Source organism: Ictidomys tridecemlineatus, chromosome 4 (genome assembly GCF_052094955.1).
Source record: "Ictidomys tridecemlineatus isolate mIctTri1 chromosome 4, mIctTri1.hap1, whole genome shotgun sequence".
Classification (NCBI taxonomy): Eukaryota; Metazoa; Chordata; class Mammalia; order Rodentia; family Sciuridae; genus Ictidomys; species Ictidomys tridecemlineatus.
This window is the reverse complement of record NC_135480.1, coordinates 84,294,553-84,310,935: the sequence shown is the minus strand read 5'-3', so window position 1 is coordinate 84,310,935 and position 16,383 is coordinate 84,294,553.

Sequence of the window (16,383 nt, the reverse complement as noted above, 5' to 3'; positions counted from 1 at the left end):
CACTAGGAGTGTGCAATGTGATCCTTTCTTGTTGTGAACATTAAATCCTTTTGCGGGGAAGTGTGGGTTGTTCCCATTCAGGAATCCATGATGGAATTGGCTGTTGTCTCAAAGTCAGTCAGTCTGATTGAAGCAACGTGTTAACAAAGGCATGAGGAGCTGAGACAGGTGAATCGAATTGCAGAGTAACATCAAGAGGGCCAGCCATACTGTAGACAGGATATAATGTGGCAGATTAATAAATGAAGATCTATAAATTAGTTTTTGCCCTGGGTACTCCAGAGTTATTCTACAGGGCAAAATATACTATTTATGATAGTTTTTACATGAATTTTTTCTTAGAATTCTAATTTTGGGAAGAGTAATAGGTGAATGTTGCAACATTTACTAAAGTATATATATTTAATACACTATGTAAGTGTACTGTTTACATATGGTGAATTATATATATACATGAAGGCTATATGAGATTATATATATATAATATATATATATACACATATATTTCATAATATTGAGTTATATATACATTATATAAAGGATTATGATTTCCAACCTATTTTTATGCACCTTTATCAGTTTCATTGAATATTTAGATAATTGAAAACTAGGGATTTATTGGATTAAGGTCTTTGATGAGAATTCCAAGAATATACGCATTTCTTTATAATAGGGAGGACATCTATAGACAGAGATTTTGAACTTCCAAAGTTTTTGAGTCACATGCTAAACTTGGAGTCTGAAACTGTATGTAAATACTATTGCTTAGTACTTCAAAATCATTTTGGTATGATTGCCCCTCTGGTATTTTCAAGAATACTAGAAAAGAAATACTTACTAATTATCATGAATATTATAATGGAAATAGATGGATGATATGCAAACATTTAATATAAAATTTTACATAATATATATAAATATAGTACCCATAGAGTATAAAAATAACTAATATTTTACACATGCTATTATCTAATAACATTTGTGTGTGCTCTTACAAAATAGCATATGCGTTTGTAAAGTAGATTTTAATAAATTCAGATATGTGTGCAGCTTAATTGAATATTCATCCAGACACACAAAAAATAAAATAAAATAAGAACTATGAAATTTTAAACAGATTCCCATAGGAATAAAATAAACACAATATAATCATGATTATATCTAAAGACAGTACTGGGAACCATCATCAGATGATCCTGTTTTCATTTTAAACTACATGTAGTATTTATTTCCAAATCTCATTTGCATATGTATAATTAAAATATAGTACTTTATTAATCTTCATTGCTCATATGTAAAATATTAATATATTATTGAGCCCTAAAGAAAGCAGAAAACTAAATGTAAGTCAAATTAACAGAGAAATAAAATAAGAATAATACTTTAATCTTTTAATCCTTGTAATATTTTATCTTGGCAGACCATTTGTTTCTGACAGTACCAGGATTGTATTATTTAGAGATATGGTCTCAACAAAGACAAGAGACAGGATCAGGTAGAATTAGGTATGTCAGTATAGGGAAATGCGTGAGGAAACCACTTTAGATTAATAATTAGTGTAATGGAAATCTTGGTCAGTGTAATTTTATAGAATCATAGATCTATATGATATTTTAGGAGTATTTCCCTGTAAACAAATTTACTCATAGACAGTTCTCCTGAAACAGACATATATTGTGTGCAGAATACATGTCACTAAAAAGCAATTCTATGAGCTTTCTCAAGAACTCAGTTTCTTTCTTTAAATTTGATAGGCCTTTCTTCCAGAATATTTAGAAATATCAAATTCATTGAGAAAGGTTAGCATACAAGTATTTTGATTCTTTTATTTGTTGTTTTTAGGTATACCTGACAGTAGAGTACAATAGCCAACCTATCAAAGGAACCTAGGTATTTTGAAGTTTGACTGGGCTGAGATGAATTCTTAGTGAACAATCCCAAGCAATATTCTATTTTTATCCTCTATTAAACTTGGTACTTTTGTCAAGTTCTAATTTCAAAATCTACTATAACTTAGTAAGTAATTTTAAAAGGTCCTACTAAAAAATATTTCATTATAAAAATAGCATGCCAGTCAGTATCTACATTGGCATAAGCTGGTTAAATTTGCAGATCGTTTATTCAAATATAGTAATTGGGATAACTAGACTGGAATTCTACCAGATGTCTTAAACTTCAAGTATTTAAAATAATGACTGTCATTTCTCACATTCTAATGGGTTTACATTTTCCCTCAGACAGATAATCATGATAATAGGCTTTTTAATGAAGTACATGAACGATTAAGAAGGTGAATACTCAGCTGTTATGATTTAGTTTGTTACAAAACAAAATTGACTGAACGCACCCCACACTGCCTTGCCCAGAGAGGAACACCTTGCCTGCACAGAAAGAAACACCTCAATGGTTCCCTATCCACCAACGTGTGACTGCACCCAAATCAACTCCATCTTGGGGCACTACAGTCACCTCCATAGCCCTTCCCACATGGTAATCTCCACTGTGGGACAACAGACATGGTTGGGAGAGAGCTGCCCATTGCACCACCGCATGCTACAGTGTGCCATCATGGAACAGGCCACTCAACACCATCACACGGCCCATACTTCCAGCCCCATCTCTGAAAGCAGTGGCCTTCATCTTGGGACACATTCACTGCCATCTTGAATTACCTCTGCTGATACCTCCACCACCTTTAGTTGGAGCAGATTCCATCTTAGTACACTGACTGAGACCTTGAAGCCCAACAGCAAGGTACCTACAAGCTTAACACTAGTGTTGCTACCATCTTGGGACATGGCTGCTTCCATCTAGGGACAACAACCAGGACCTGGAAGAACATCACTAAGGTCCCTTTGGGCCTGGGTGCACTAGAAGTATCCATGTGAGGTGTGCTAATAGTCACCATCCTTTTGCAGAGGCAACAGGGTGCCTTGAATGGAGTCACCTCTCTCTTTCTTTCTTTTTTTCCTCTTGCTAACAGCCAACTTCAATTGATTCCCCTTTCACTCATCCTATAATCCAATATCTCTATATTCTCACATCCTATCTCATAAACATCACATCCTACCTTCCCTTCTCTCTGTGTCCACCACTAGAAACTATAAACCCTTCTACTGGCTATATGGTAGAAGCTGACCCTACTTGTCATTTCTGTTTATAGTGGCAAAACTATAAGTGTCTAAATAGAAGCTAATTGATTTATAGCTGAATATTCGTTGCACTGAGTGCTGCAAACAATGATCTCCCCCTAAAGGTAAGGTATTCCTAACCTGCTGGGACACTACAAGATTATAAGGTAGAAATTGCAATACCTCTGATTCACACTGCAAGAGCGGAAGACACGTAGACTACAAGAAAAAAACAAGGAGGAAAATGTCCCATACAAACCAAGATGCTATAAGAACAGAATCCATTCACAGCACAGTTGATGAAATGATAGAGAAGGAGTTTAGAATGTACATAATTAAAATGATCTGTGAATTTTAAAAAAAGAACCAAGTGATCAAATACAGGCAAAAATTGATCACAATAACAAAGAGATGAGAGAGCAAAAACAGGTAGTAAAAGATGACTTCAAGACATAGAGATTTGAGGCGGGGGGGAACATAAATCCTTGAAATGAAGGAGATAAGAACCCGAATAAAAAACTCAAAAGAAAGCATCACCAACAGACTAGATCACTTGGAAGACAGAACCTCAGACAATAAAGACAAAACTACAATCTGGAAAAAAAGTTGACCACACAGTGAAAATAGTAATTAACCATAAACAGAACACTCAAGAATTACAGGATAACATAAAAAGATCAAATCTAAGATTTATCAGGATAGAGGAAGGCACAGAGTTTCAAACCAAAGGAATGCATAATCTCTTCAATGAAATAATATCAGAAAATTTCCCAAACATGAAGAATGAACCTGAAAATCAGATACAAGAGGCTTAAGGGACACCAAATGTACAAAATTACAACAGATCTCCACCAAGATATATTATAGTGAAAATGACTAGCACATAGAATAAGAATAGAATTTTAAAGGCAACAAGAGAGAAGAATCAGATTATGTGTAGGGGGAGATCAATTTGGATCTCAGCAGATTTTTCAGCCCAGACCCTCAAGGCTAAAAGATCCTGGAACAACATTTACCAAGCTCTGAAAGAAAATGTATGCCAACCCAGAATCTTATATCCAGAAAAAATTAGGCTTTAGATTTTATGATGAAAAAGACCATTCATGATAACCAAAAATTAAAAGAATTTATAGCAAGAAAGCCTGCACTACAGAACATTCCAGGCAAAATATTCTGTGAGGAAGAAATGAAAAACAACAAGGAAACTCTGCAAAGGGAGAAAATACATTAAAGGAAAGGTCAATCAAAGAAGAAACCAAGTCAAGTTAAAACCAAAAATAAACCAAAATTATTGGGAATACAATATATGTGAAATATGATATATCAAGAACTATGTAATGTTTTGAACAACCAACAATAAAAAAATACATATTTTAATAATAACCCTGAATGTGAATGGCCTAAACTCATCAATTAAAAGACAGAGAGTGGCAGATTGGATTTCAAAAAGAGACCCAACAATATGCTGCCTTTAAGGGACTCATCTCACAAGAAAAGGCATCCACGGACTGAATGTGAAAAGATGAGAAAAAAGAAACACGTGGACCACATAAATAAGCAGGGGTTTCTATCCCCATATCAGATAAAGTGGAATTCAAACCAAAGTTACTGAAGGTGATAAAAGAAGGATATTTTATACTACTCAATGGAATCATACATCAACAAGACATAACAATTGTAAATATCTATGCCCCAAATGATGAGTCATCTGTGTCTATCAAATAATCCCTTCTCAACTTCAAGAATCAAATATAACACAACACACTAACATTGGGTGACTTTTTAACATGCCTCTCCCACCACTAAATAGATCTTCCAAACAAAACCTAAACAAGAAACTATAGAACACAATAAAACAATAAATACTTTAGACTTTGCAGACATATGTAGAATATTTCATCCATCATGAACAAATATCCTTTTTACTCAGCAGCACATGGATCTTTCTCCAAAAAGACAATATGTTATGCCACAAAGCAAGCCTTAGTAAATACAAAAAAATACAGATACTATCCTGCATTCCATCTGACCATAAAGAAATGAAATTAGATATCAATGATAAAATAAAAAATAGAAGATACTCCAACATCTGGAGACTAAATAATATGATACTGAATGATACATGGATAACAGAAGACATCAGGGAGGAGATAAAAAAAAAATTCTTAGAGGTAAATGAGAACTTTGATACAATATATCAAAATCTCTGGGACACTCTGGAGGGAGTACTAATAGGAAAGGTCACTATATTAAACTCATTCATTAAAAGAAGAAATAGTCAACAAATAAATGATCTAACATTACAAGACCTAGAAAAAGAACAAAAAACTAGCACCAAAAGTAGAAGACATGAAATAATCAAAATCAGGGCTGAAATCAATAAATTTGTAACAAAAGAAACATTTTAAAAAAATGACAAAACTGAAAGTTAGTTCTAAAAAAAATAAATGAAATTCATAAACTCTTAGCCACTCTAATGAAAAGAAGGAAAAAGAAAACTCAAATTATTAAGTTTGTGATAAAAAGAGAAATATCATGAAAGATACTATTGAAATACTGAAGATAATTAAAAATTATTTTGAAAATTTATAAATCAGTAAAATAAAAAACCTGAAGACAGACAAATTTCTTGATGTATAGGAACTACCAAAAGTGATCCAGAAGAACGTACACACTTTAAACAGATCAATTTCAAGCAAGGAAGTAGAAAATGCCATCAAAGGTCTACCAACAAAGAAAAGCCTGGGACCAGACAAATTCTCATCAGAGTTGTAAAAGACCTACAAAGACGAATTAATACATATACTTCTCAAGTTATCCTATGAAATGAAAAAGGAGAAAATCCTTTCAAATTCATTCTATGAAGCTAGTATCATCCTGATAACAAAACCAGACAGAGACACATCAAGGAAAGAAAATTTCAGAACAATATTCCTGACAAACATAGATGCAAAAATTCTCAAGAAAATCCTGGCCAATCACATGCAACACATATGTTAAAAAATGTGCACCATGATCAAGTGGAGTTCATTCCATGGGTGCAAGTTTGTTTCAACATTCAGAAATCAATAAATATAATTCATCACATAAATAGATTTAAATATAAAATCATATTATCATATCAATTGATGAAGAGAAAGCATTTGACAAAATACAGCACCTCTTCTTGTTCAAAACACTAGAAAAACTAGGGATAGTAGGAACATACCTCAACATTGTAAAAGCTATTACAATAAACCCAAGGCCAACACCATTCTAAATGGAGAAAAATTGAAAGCATTCCCAGTGAAAAATGGAACAAGACAAGGATGATCTCTTTCACCACTTCTATTCAACACAGTTCTTGAAAATCTACCCAGAGCAATTAGACAGAAGAAAGAAAATAAAAGGATACAAATAGAAAGAAAAGAACTCAAACTATTATTATTTGCCAATGACATGATTTTATATTTGGAGGATTCAAAAAAAAGGATTTCACCATAAAAATTCTAGAACTAATAAATAAATTCATCAAAGTAGCAGGATATAAAATCAATACCCATAAATCAAAAGCTCTTCTATATATCAGTGATAAATCTTCTGAAAGAGAAATTAGGAAAACTACTACATTCACAATAGCCACACACACACACAAAAAAATACTTGGGAATCAACAAAAGAGATGAAGGACCTCTACAATGAAACATACAGCATACAAAAGAAAAAAAATGAGGAAGACCTTAGATGATGAAAAGTTCACCCATGCTTCTAGATAGGCAGAATTAATATTGTCAAAATGTTCATATTACCCAAAGATCTATAGAGATTCAACATGATTCCAATTAAAATAACAATGTAATTCTTTATAGATATAGATAAAGCAATCAGAAAATTCACCTGGAAAAATAGAGACCCAGAATAACCAAAGGAATCCTTAGAAGAAGAATGAAGCAGGAGGCATCACAATACCAGACCTTAAACTATAGTACAATGATATAGTAACAAAAATGGGATGATATTGGCACTAAAATAGACATTTAGACCAATGATACTGAATAGAAGACACACAGGCAAACCACATACATACAGTTATCTCAGACTAGTCAAAATAACCAAAAACACACATTGGAGAAAAGATAGTCTCTTCAACAAATGGTGCTGGGAAAACTGAAAATCCAGATGCAACAAAAGGAAACTAAACCCCTATCTCGCACAATACACAAAAATCAACTCAACATGGATCGAGATGTAGGAATTAGATGAGAGATCCAACACCTAATAGAAAAAAAAAAGTAGGCCCAAATCTTCATCACATTGGATTAGGCCCTGACTTCCTTTACAAGAGTCTTAAAGCAAAATAAATAAAATAAAGAATCAATAAATGGGATGAATTCAAACTAAAAACTTCTTCTAAGAAACAGAAATGATCAGTGAGGTGAACAGAGAGCCTACATTTAGGGAGCAAATTTTTGCCACACACATAACAGATAGAGCACTAGTCTCCAGGATATATAAAGAACTCAGAAAGTTTAACACCACAAAAACAAACAACCCCATCAATAAATGGGCTAAGGAACTGAACAGACGTTTCTAAGAAGAAGATATAGAATTAATCAACAAATACATGAAAAAATGTTTAACATCTCTAGTAATAAGAGAAATGAAAATCAAAACTAAAATTTCATTTCACTTGAGTCAGAATGGCAGCTATCAAGAATATAGACAATAATAAAAGTTGGCAAGAATGTGGGGGAAAAGACACACTCATACATTGCTGGTGGCACTGCAAATTGGGGAAGCCAATTTGGAAAGCATAATGGAGATTCCTTAGAAAACTTGGAATGGAACCACCATTTGACCCACCTATCCTACTCCTTGGTCTATATGCAAAGGATTTAAAAATAGCATACTACAGTGATGCATACTGTTCAATGTTCATAGCAATACAATTCACAATGTTCAAACTGTGGAACCAACCTTGATGACCTTCAATAGGAAGGTCATAAAGAAACTGTGGAATACACAGTAGACTATTACTCAGCAATAAAAGAGAATAAAATTATGGCATTTGAAGGAAAATGGTTGGAGTTAGAAAATATCATGCTAACTTAAGTCATCCAATCCCCCAAGACCAAAGGCCTGATAAGTGGATAATATTTCATAATGGGGGGCAGAGGCAAGGGATGAGTGGAGGAACTTTGGATATGGCAAAGGGGAGGGATAGATTCAGAATGGGGATAGGAAACATGATTGAATAAGAAGGACATCATTACCTAGGTACATGTATGTGCATAAATGCTATGACCCTACAGTATAACCAGAAAAGAAATTGTGCTCCATTTGTGTACAATTAATTGAAGAGCATTCTGCTGTTGTGTATAACTGATTAGAACAAAAAATAAATTAAAAACAAACAAACAAAAAATAATCTTGCTTCAATGAATTAACTGTCATACTTTGGTTAATGTTTTCATGGAAATACACCATACTAGTGTATGTAAATGTTGGTATCTTAGTTATTTATTTTTGCTGATGTCCACACTGTCCCATCAAACCTCAACTTTATCTTCTTCTCAAATGGAACATGCCCATTCATGTATTCCAACACATTTATGTACTCCCACAAACTTGAGTCATGATTCTTCCTCTACACAGAATTTTCTTATTTTCTTCTTTGATACTTGAAATAGTTGGGAGCCACAAATAAATTGCGGGCTTATCTGGGCCATATCTAAGCAGAGTTGTACCCTGGAAGAACTCTAGGTGTCATCTCACCAATCTGAGAACCCTCAGTTGCGTTAGTAACGTCCTGCTCAAAGAGAATTCTGTATTACTGCAGAATTTTTGCTTCAGATAGCCCTAGGTTCAAATGCAACTCCCTGGAGGTGGAAAGACATACAACCGTGACCAAGTAGGCTTGAGGCACCAGCTGCCTAAGGAGGAAGAATTACTGTGCAAGTGAAAAATCTCAAATCAGGCCAATTTCCACATGGTCCCTTGCTTCTTGTTTATGTTAAAATTTTTTTCTCTCAGTAAATCCTTTTGGTGTGATCCCTTATAAATAAAGTACGCGGAGCCTCACTCTCTGTTAGGGATCAGACCCATCGGGTCCCATCCACCCACCAGGCCCTCACTGTGAAACTATTTTTCTGTGTCTTTTGCCTTTTATTTCTTAATAATTATTTCAGACTTTTAATTTCTCAGCTGGCTCATACCTCTGTGCTGTTATCTGATCCCTACTTTTGCAGGACATAGTGACAAGCCAAGAATAAATGTCACATACAATATGAAGCTTTCAAAACTCTATTAATGTAAGATGTGATGCTTTTTTGAGCTACATTTTATAGCATATTATATTTTTGCATAAAACTATTATCATTCCCTTTACATTTGATATTATCTAAAAAATATGAGTTATGTAAGTCTTAGAGAAAAATATTTTAAAATTTTGGTAAATAAAAATGCATACATGTAAAATGCTTCATTTTTTTTTCTTTTGCCAGTTTTAGCTGTAGCTTTATAACAATTGACCACTAAGATTTTGTTTTTGCTATTGGTTTGCTTTTATAAGCCATACCTTAAACTGCTAGATCCTAGTGTAAGAGAAAACAGAAAAGAAAAAAAAAAAAGAACTCTGGCCTGAGATGTTGATTAAACCAAACTTAATAAATTCATTTAATACATATCATCATTGCAAGATCATTGGTCTGGCTATTTTATCTTTCTATTTTGAATTATATTACAAGATTGATTTTTTTAACCTTACTTCCAAAGATTTGTTGACCCAAAAGGAAAAATTTTACTTTGTAATATTAATATAATTCTTCCCTGCATGCATATTTAAATAAGCTAAGATTGTTGAAAAAAAAAAACATGTTGCAAAAATATGTCTGACGGCTGAGGTTGTGGCTCAGTGTTAGAGCACTTGCTTAGCAAGTGTGAGGCCCTGGGTTCAATTCTCAGCACTGCATATGAATAAATAAATAAATAAATAAATAAATCCCCATTTTCAACTAAAAATAAAAAGAAATATTTTTAAAAATATGTCTGAATTTCTTTAAATGAGCCTTTAACATAATAATTTTCATATATTATGATAATATTTAGATATTCAATGAACATACAGGCTCTTATAGTTTGGCAAATTATAAATTCCTTAAGAAAAAAATTTCATGTCATATTTAATTATCATTAAATTGAAAATAATTTAGTTATTTTAAAATAAGGTATGAGATTAGTTTTAAATATATCTATAGAAATTAATTATCATAAATATGTATTTTCCTTTTAAAGAAATTCAAAACATAATTAAAATAACATATAACTATACAGATATTTTCCAATAATAAACTATTACTGCTCCTAATTCCCAATATCTTGTACCAAATGGAAGTATAGTTCTGCTTATAAGCACTTGAAAATTTAAAGTTGAGCTGAATAAATATAAGTGTAACAGTCAGAATTACATATAAATTACATGATTATTTGCAATTATCATGGGATAAACTCACAACAAGATTTAAACAGTGTCTATTTTTCATGTGAGTTCAATGAGATATGAATTCATCCTACAAGAGCATCAATCCTTGAGTGCAGAAATCATGGAAGACGGTTCATGTGCATGACATGATTATTTCTCCCATCAACAACAATTAAACTATATACAAAATATCTGTTTATGAGCTTTGTTAAACATGTCTTAAAATTGGGTATAGTTTTTAAAAAAAAATCTTAAGTCACAACTATCTTTGTCTGAAAATGAAATTTAAACTCAACTTGGTCTAAAATTTTAGTCTCATGAAATAATCCATTACAAATCATTCCTCTAAGTGGAAAATTGATTTACCCATTGATAGGGCAAGCTGCCAAAAAGTACAAATTTTATAACAAATTGAACTCTAAAAACAGAACTGTGTGAAAGCATATAAATCTCTCTGGGGAACTCAAAATCCTTCAGTAAATTCATGTGTTTGGGCAGGAGGTAACTTGATGATCAAAGAAGTAAAATAGAATTTAAAATTTTCATGTTAAAAGTGAGAAAGAAGCACAGGACTACAAGAAATTTACAATAACCTGAAACTTGATAACTATAAATATTTGGCTATTTTGCCACTTCATCAGCACTATTTTAGAACCCATACAAGTTTGATAAGCCAAAATATGGAATGTTTCTAAACAGGCCAGTAACCAACTCATCCATGCGATGGAAATTATAGGTGTGTGTATTTTAAGTGGTGTTGAGTCCATGAAATTTGTGTTTCTGAAATTAATAAAAGTGTTTTTTGGTCATTCATTGGTTTATGTCCATTGGTAGGCTATTAAGAAAAGCTTTTTGAATAATCATAAATGAACACACATACAAAAAAAATGATATTTGTTTTTTTCAATAAGCCAACCTATTATGTGTGAAACTGTTTGTCTAATACAACCAGTATGATCCAATTAGTCTTCCAATCACCCAAATTCTAGATTTCATTTTTGTTAGCAAGTAACTCCATTGGCTTTACTTTAATTTTCATAACAAAGTTTAATATAGAAATTATCTTCTTTAAATGTTGAAATTCAAAATTGGGATTTGGTAAAATGTAATGGCTTCGCCTATTTCCACTATTTTTTTTTCACACAGAAACAAAATAGGGCTTCAAAAAAGTAACTACTATTTCTAAATGGCACCCAATTTCAGAGTATCTCTGAACATTTGGCAACTGACATGAAATCTATATTGGACGCTAGAGAATTAAATTAAAAAAAAAAAGAAAATTATGTGCAAAGAGAAAAGAGAAGTATTTGTATTTCTAGATTTTGGTTAGAAAAGAGCAGATGGCTTATGAAACACTATGAAAATTTGAAAAAAACTTGTATTGTCTCATAATTTAACAAGAGTAGAAGCTAAAGGAGCTAACAATGCAAGGACTAGTTTCTAACAAACAAGTTTAATTAAACACAGGCCAACCCTTAGTCACCTCCACCATCATCATCATTCTGGCAAAAGACAACATAAGTATTGGTATTATTGATTCCCTCTTCAAATGAACATGATAAACATATGATTCCATACTTACTGTGAATTTACCTGCTGTGTTGTATGTCAGTTTTCATTTTCTATATATTTCCAAATATACCTAAAATATATAACATCACTTAGCTGGTGCCCTTCAGATTTACAAGGGCTTGTTAACAAAAAGCAAGTTTGACCAGCATAAACTGAACGGAGAAATCAGATGAGAAATTCTCTAAATATATTTCTTCCCTAGAGATATTTACCAGAATTTACATGAGGCAGTTAATAGCCAACATGCATTGAATCTATCTAAAATTTGCATAATCTTTAACAAAAAGTATTGTTCCTTTTGTCACAATAACCAATATTTTATTTTTCCCCTCTGAAAGGAGAATTTGAAATAAAACAATAGAAAAGATGCATAAAATCATGTGTGTTTTATATCCAATTTCACAGTGTGTTTACTCCTTTGCTATCTAATCTGAATTGATAACATAGCTTCAGAATGCTATGATGGGAAAATTATTGATTTTTCTTACAGGTTTAGCTAACAATTGATCAGACTCATGTATTTTAAATAGTAGGCAAGTATAAAACTCCTTTGGGTTTTATACTGTGGTTTTATTCAAGTGACAGCTTACAAAATTAAATCATGTGCATAATGCCTCACCTTATTTTCTGTAATATTTTTACAAAGTAACTTAGCTTCTTATTTAATTTTCATTCTAAATTCAATACTCATGAATTGCAATGAAAAATAAAATTTTGAGAAACAGAAATTAGTTGCAACCACTAAAGTGGACTCTCTGACCATCATGACTTTAGTAAAAAGTACACAGTGTAGTTTGAATTTGCATTTCTTTAATTGCTGGAGATGTTGAACATTTTTTTTTCATATATTTTTTGAACACTAGTGTTGCTTCTTCCACAAAGTGCCTGTTCAGTTCTTTTGCCTATTCATTGATTGAGTTATTTGTTTTTATGGTGTTAAATCTTTTTGAGTTCTTTGTGTTTCCTGGAGATTAATGCTCTATCTGAGGTGCAGATGGCAAAGATTTTCTCCCATTCTGTAGGCTCTCTATTTATTTTCTTGATTGTTTACTTTGCTGTGAAGTAGCTTTTTAGTTTTATGCCATCCCAACCCCATTAATTGAGTCTTGATTTTACTTTTTGTGTTTTATGAGTGTTATTGAGGAAACCCATTCCTGAGCTGACATGATGAAGAACTGGTCCTACTTTTTCTTCTAGTAGGTGTAGGGTCTCTGATCTACTGACTAGGTCCTTGATCCACTTTGAGTTGAGTTTTGTGCAGGGTGAGGATATATGAGTTCAATTTCAATCTACTAAATATGGATTTCCAGTTTCCCCAGAACCATTTGTTGAAGAGGCTTTCTTTTATCCATTAAAACTGCACTGAAATTCTGTTGCACTCTAGTCAAAATGGCAATTATCAAGAATACAAATAACAATGTTGGTGAGAATGTGGGAGATAACGTTCACTTATACATTGCTGATGGAATTACAAATGTGTACAATCACTCCGGAAAGCAGTATGGAGATTCTTCAGTAAACTTGGAATAGAACCACCATTTGATTCAGTGATCCTCAGTTTATACCCAAAAGACTTAAAATCAGATATCTATAGTGACACAACCACATCAATGTTTATAGCAGCTCAATTCAAAATAGCTAAACTATGGAAATAAACTAGATGCCCTTTAATAGATGAATGGATAAAGAAACTCTGGTATATACACAAATGGAATATTACTTGGTGATAAAGAAGAATGAAATTATGGCATTTGATGGTAAATGGATGGAATGGGAGAATACCATTCTAAGTAAAATAAGCCAGTCTAAAAAACAAAAGGTCAAAAGTTCTCTGATATGTGAATGGTAACCCATGACAAGGGAGCATAAGGAGGGGAAGTATAGAAATTCACTGAACTAGAAAAAGGGGTATGAAGGGAAAGGAGGAGGTATGGGAATAGGAAAGACAGTAGAATGAATTGGACATAACTTTTCTATGTTCAATATGAATACAGGACCAGTGTAAATCCACATTATGTACAAGCACAAGAAAATGGGATTTAAATTGGAATTATTTGCAGTCCATGGATGTATAATATGACAAAATATAGCCTAGTGTCATGGGTATCTAAAAAGAACAAATAAAAATAAAGGTACTAGGATATAGTAGAAAATGTACAGGTAAACAGTGCTATACCTTGGATAAAATGTCATTGCTTCCACTAGAAAAGAGTTATCTTGGTGGGCTTTGTTGTAAGTGTCATCAACTTGGAGAACCTAGATGAGATTTCCTGGCTCTGAATCTTAGTTCTACCACTTTCTTGCCAGGGAACTTGAGCAAATTACTTGACCTCTCTATGCCTCAGCTCTCCCTTTATAAAGTCAGGTACAATAACAGCATTTATCTCAGGAGATTGTTATAAAGATTAAGCAAGTTTTTATCCATAAAATTATTACAGCAGAGCCAGGTATATGATGTGTATTATGTAAGGAATAGATATAAAAATATCTGTTATTATAATTTTTTCCCAAAGAAAAGCAATAATTTACATGTGTATATGTGTGGTTGTGTGTGGGTATATGTGTGTGTGTGTGTGTGTGTGTGTGTGTGTGTGTGTGTAAGAGAGAGAGACAGGGAAAGAGAGAGAAAGAAAGATGAAGTCAAGTTTTCATTACTGTTTAACTTGATACAATTTTTAAGTTGGAATATTTTAGCTAACAGAACATGTTCACATGTTGAATCATGTTTCAGAGAGAAGTACAAGACAATATGATGTTATTCAGGTACAACACATTATATAATGCAATATAGTATGCTATAATGCAATAAATTTCATGAAAGCAGTACACAAATTATTAGTTATTACTTATTTAAAATATACTTTTTGATAATTATTTTTAAATTTAATATATTTAACACATAAAATGTTGTTTTGAAACATGTACACACTTTGAAATGGATAAATCAGCTGACCTTAACTATTACCTCACATATGTGTTTGTTTTAATAGGGAGGGTGAGAATACAAATCCCTTTTGGAAATGTTTAAGACAATAATACTAATTTTTAACTATAATTGTCATGTGATGAAATATTTGTTTGGGCTCTTTTTTATATATAACTGAACCTTTGTAAGATTTCTTTCAATACCCTACCAATACCCTGTCCCTAGTGATTACCATTCTACTTCTATTTCTATGCATTCGACTTTTTTCAGATTCTAATGCAAGAGACAATGAAGCATTTGTCTTTGTGTTCCTGTCTTAGGTTATTTAGCATCATTTAGCATAATGCCCTCTAGGTTCATCTATGTTGTCATAAATACGATTTATTTTTCATGGCTAGATAGTATTATATAGTGTTTTTTAATTTACATAAGCCGCATTTTTAACTTGTTTATGTTTTAACAGTCTGGTAAATTCCATGACTTGACTATTGTAAACGATGTGTAATGAACATAGAAATACAGATATCCTTAAACTTATTGATTGTAATTCTTTTGCATATATATCAAATAGTGGACTACTAGCTCATATGACAGTTCACTTTTAATTTTTTTAAAAATTTACTTATTTAAAATATATTTTTGACTATTATCTTATTTTTAAATTTAATATATTTAACACATAAAATGTTGTTTTAAAATATGTACACATTTTTGAATGGGTAAATCAACTGACGCTAACTATTACCTCACATATATGTTTGTTTTTATAGGGATGGTGAGAACACAAAATCCCTATAAAATAATAATTTTCAACAGTGACTATACTAATTTATATTCCCTCTAAACCTGTAAAACAGTTACCTTTTCTAGGCATTACACTTTAAAAAAAAGTATTTATTTATTTTAATTAGGTCATTATGACAGCAGAATACATTTTGATTCATTGTATGCAATTTCATCACAACTTTTCATTTTTCTGATTGTACACAATGTAGCATCACACCTTATGAGCAATCATACATGTACCTAGGGTAATGATGTCCGTCTCATTCCACCATCTTTTGCATTACACTTTTTTAATCATACCCATTCTAACAGGTATGGGGTGATATTTCATTGTGGTTTTAATTTGTGTTTCTCTGATTATTGGAGGTTTGTGGCAAGTTATCATATATTATCTGTGCATTCATATGTCTTGAGAAATGTCTATTCAGATCCTTTAGTCATTTTTTCACTCTGCTTATTTTATCTCTTGATTTTGAGTTATTTGTGCTTCCTATAAATTTGGGATATAA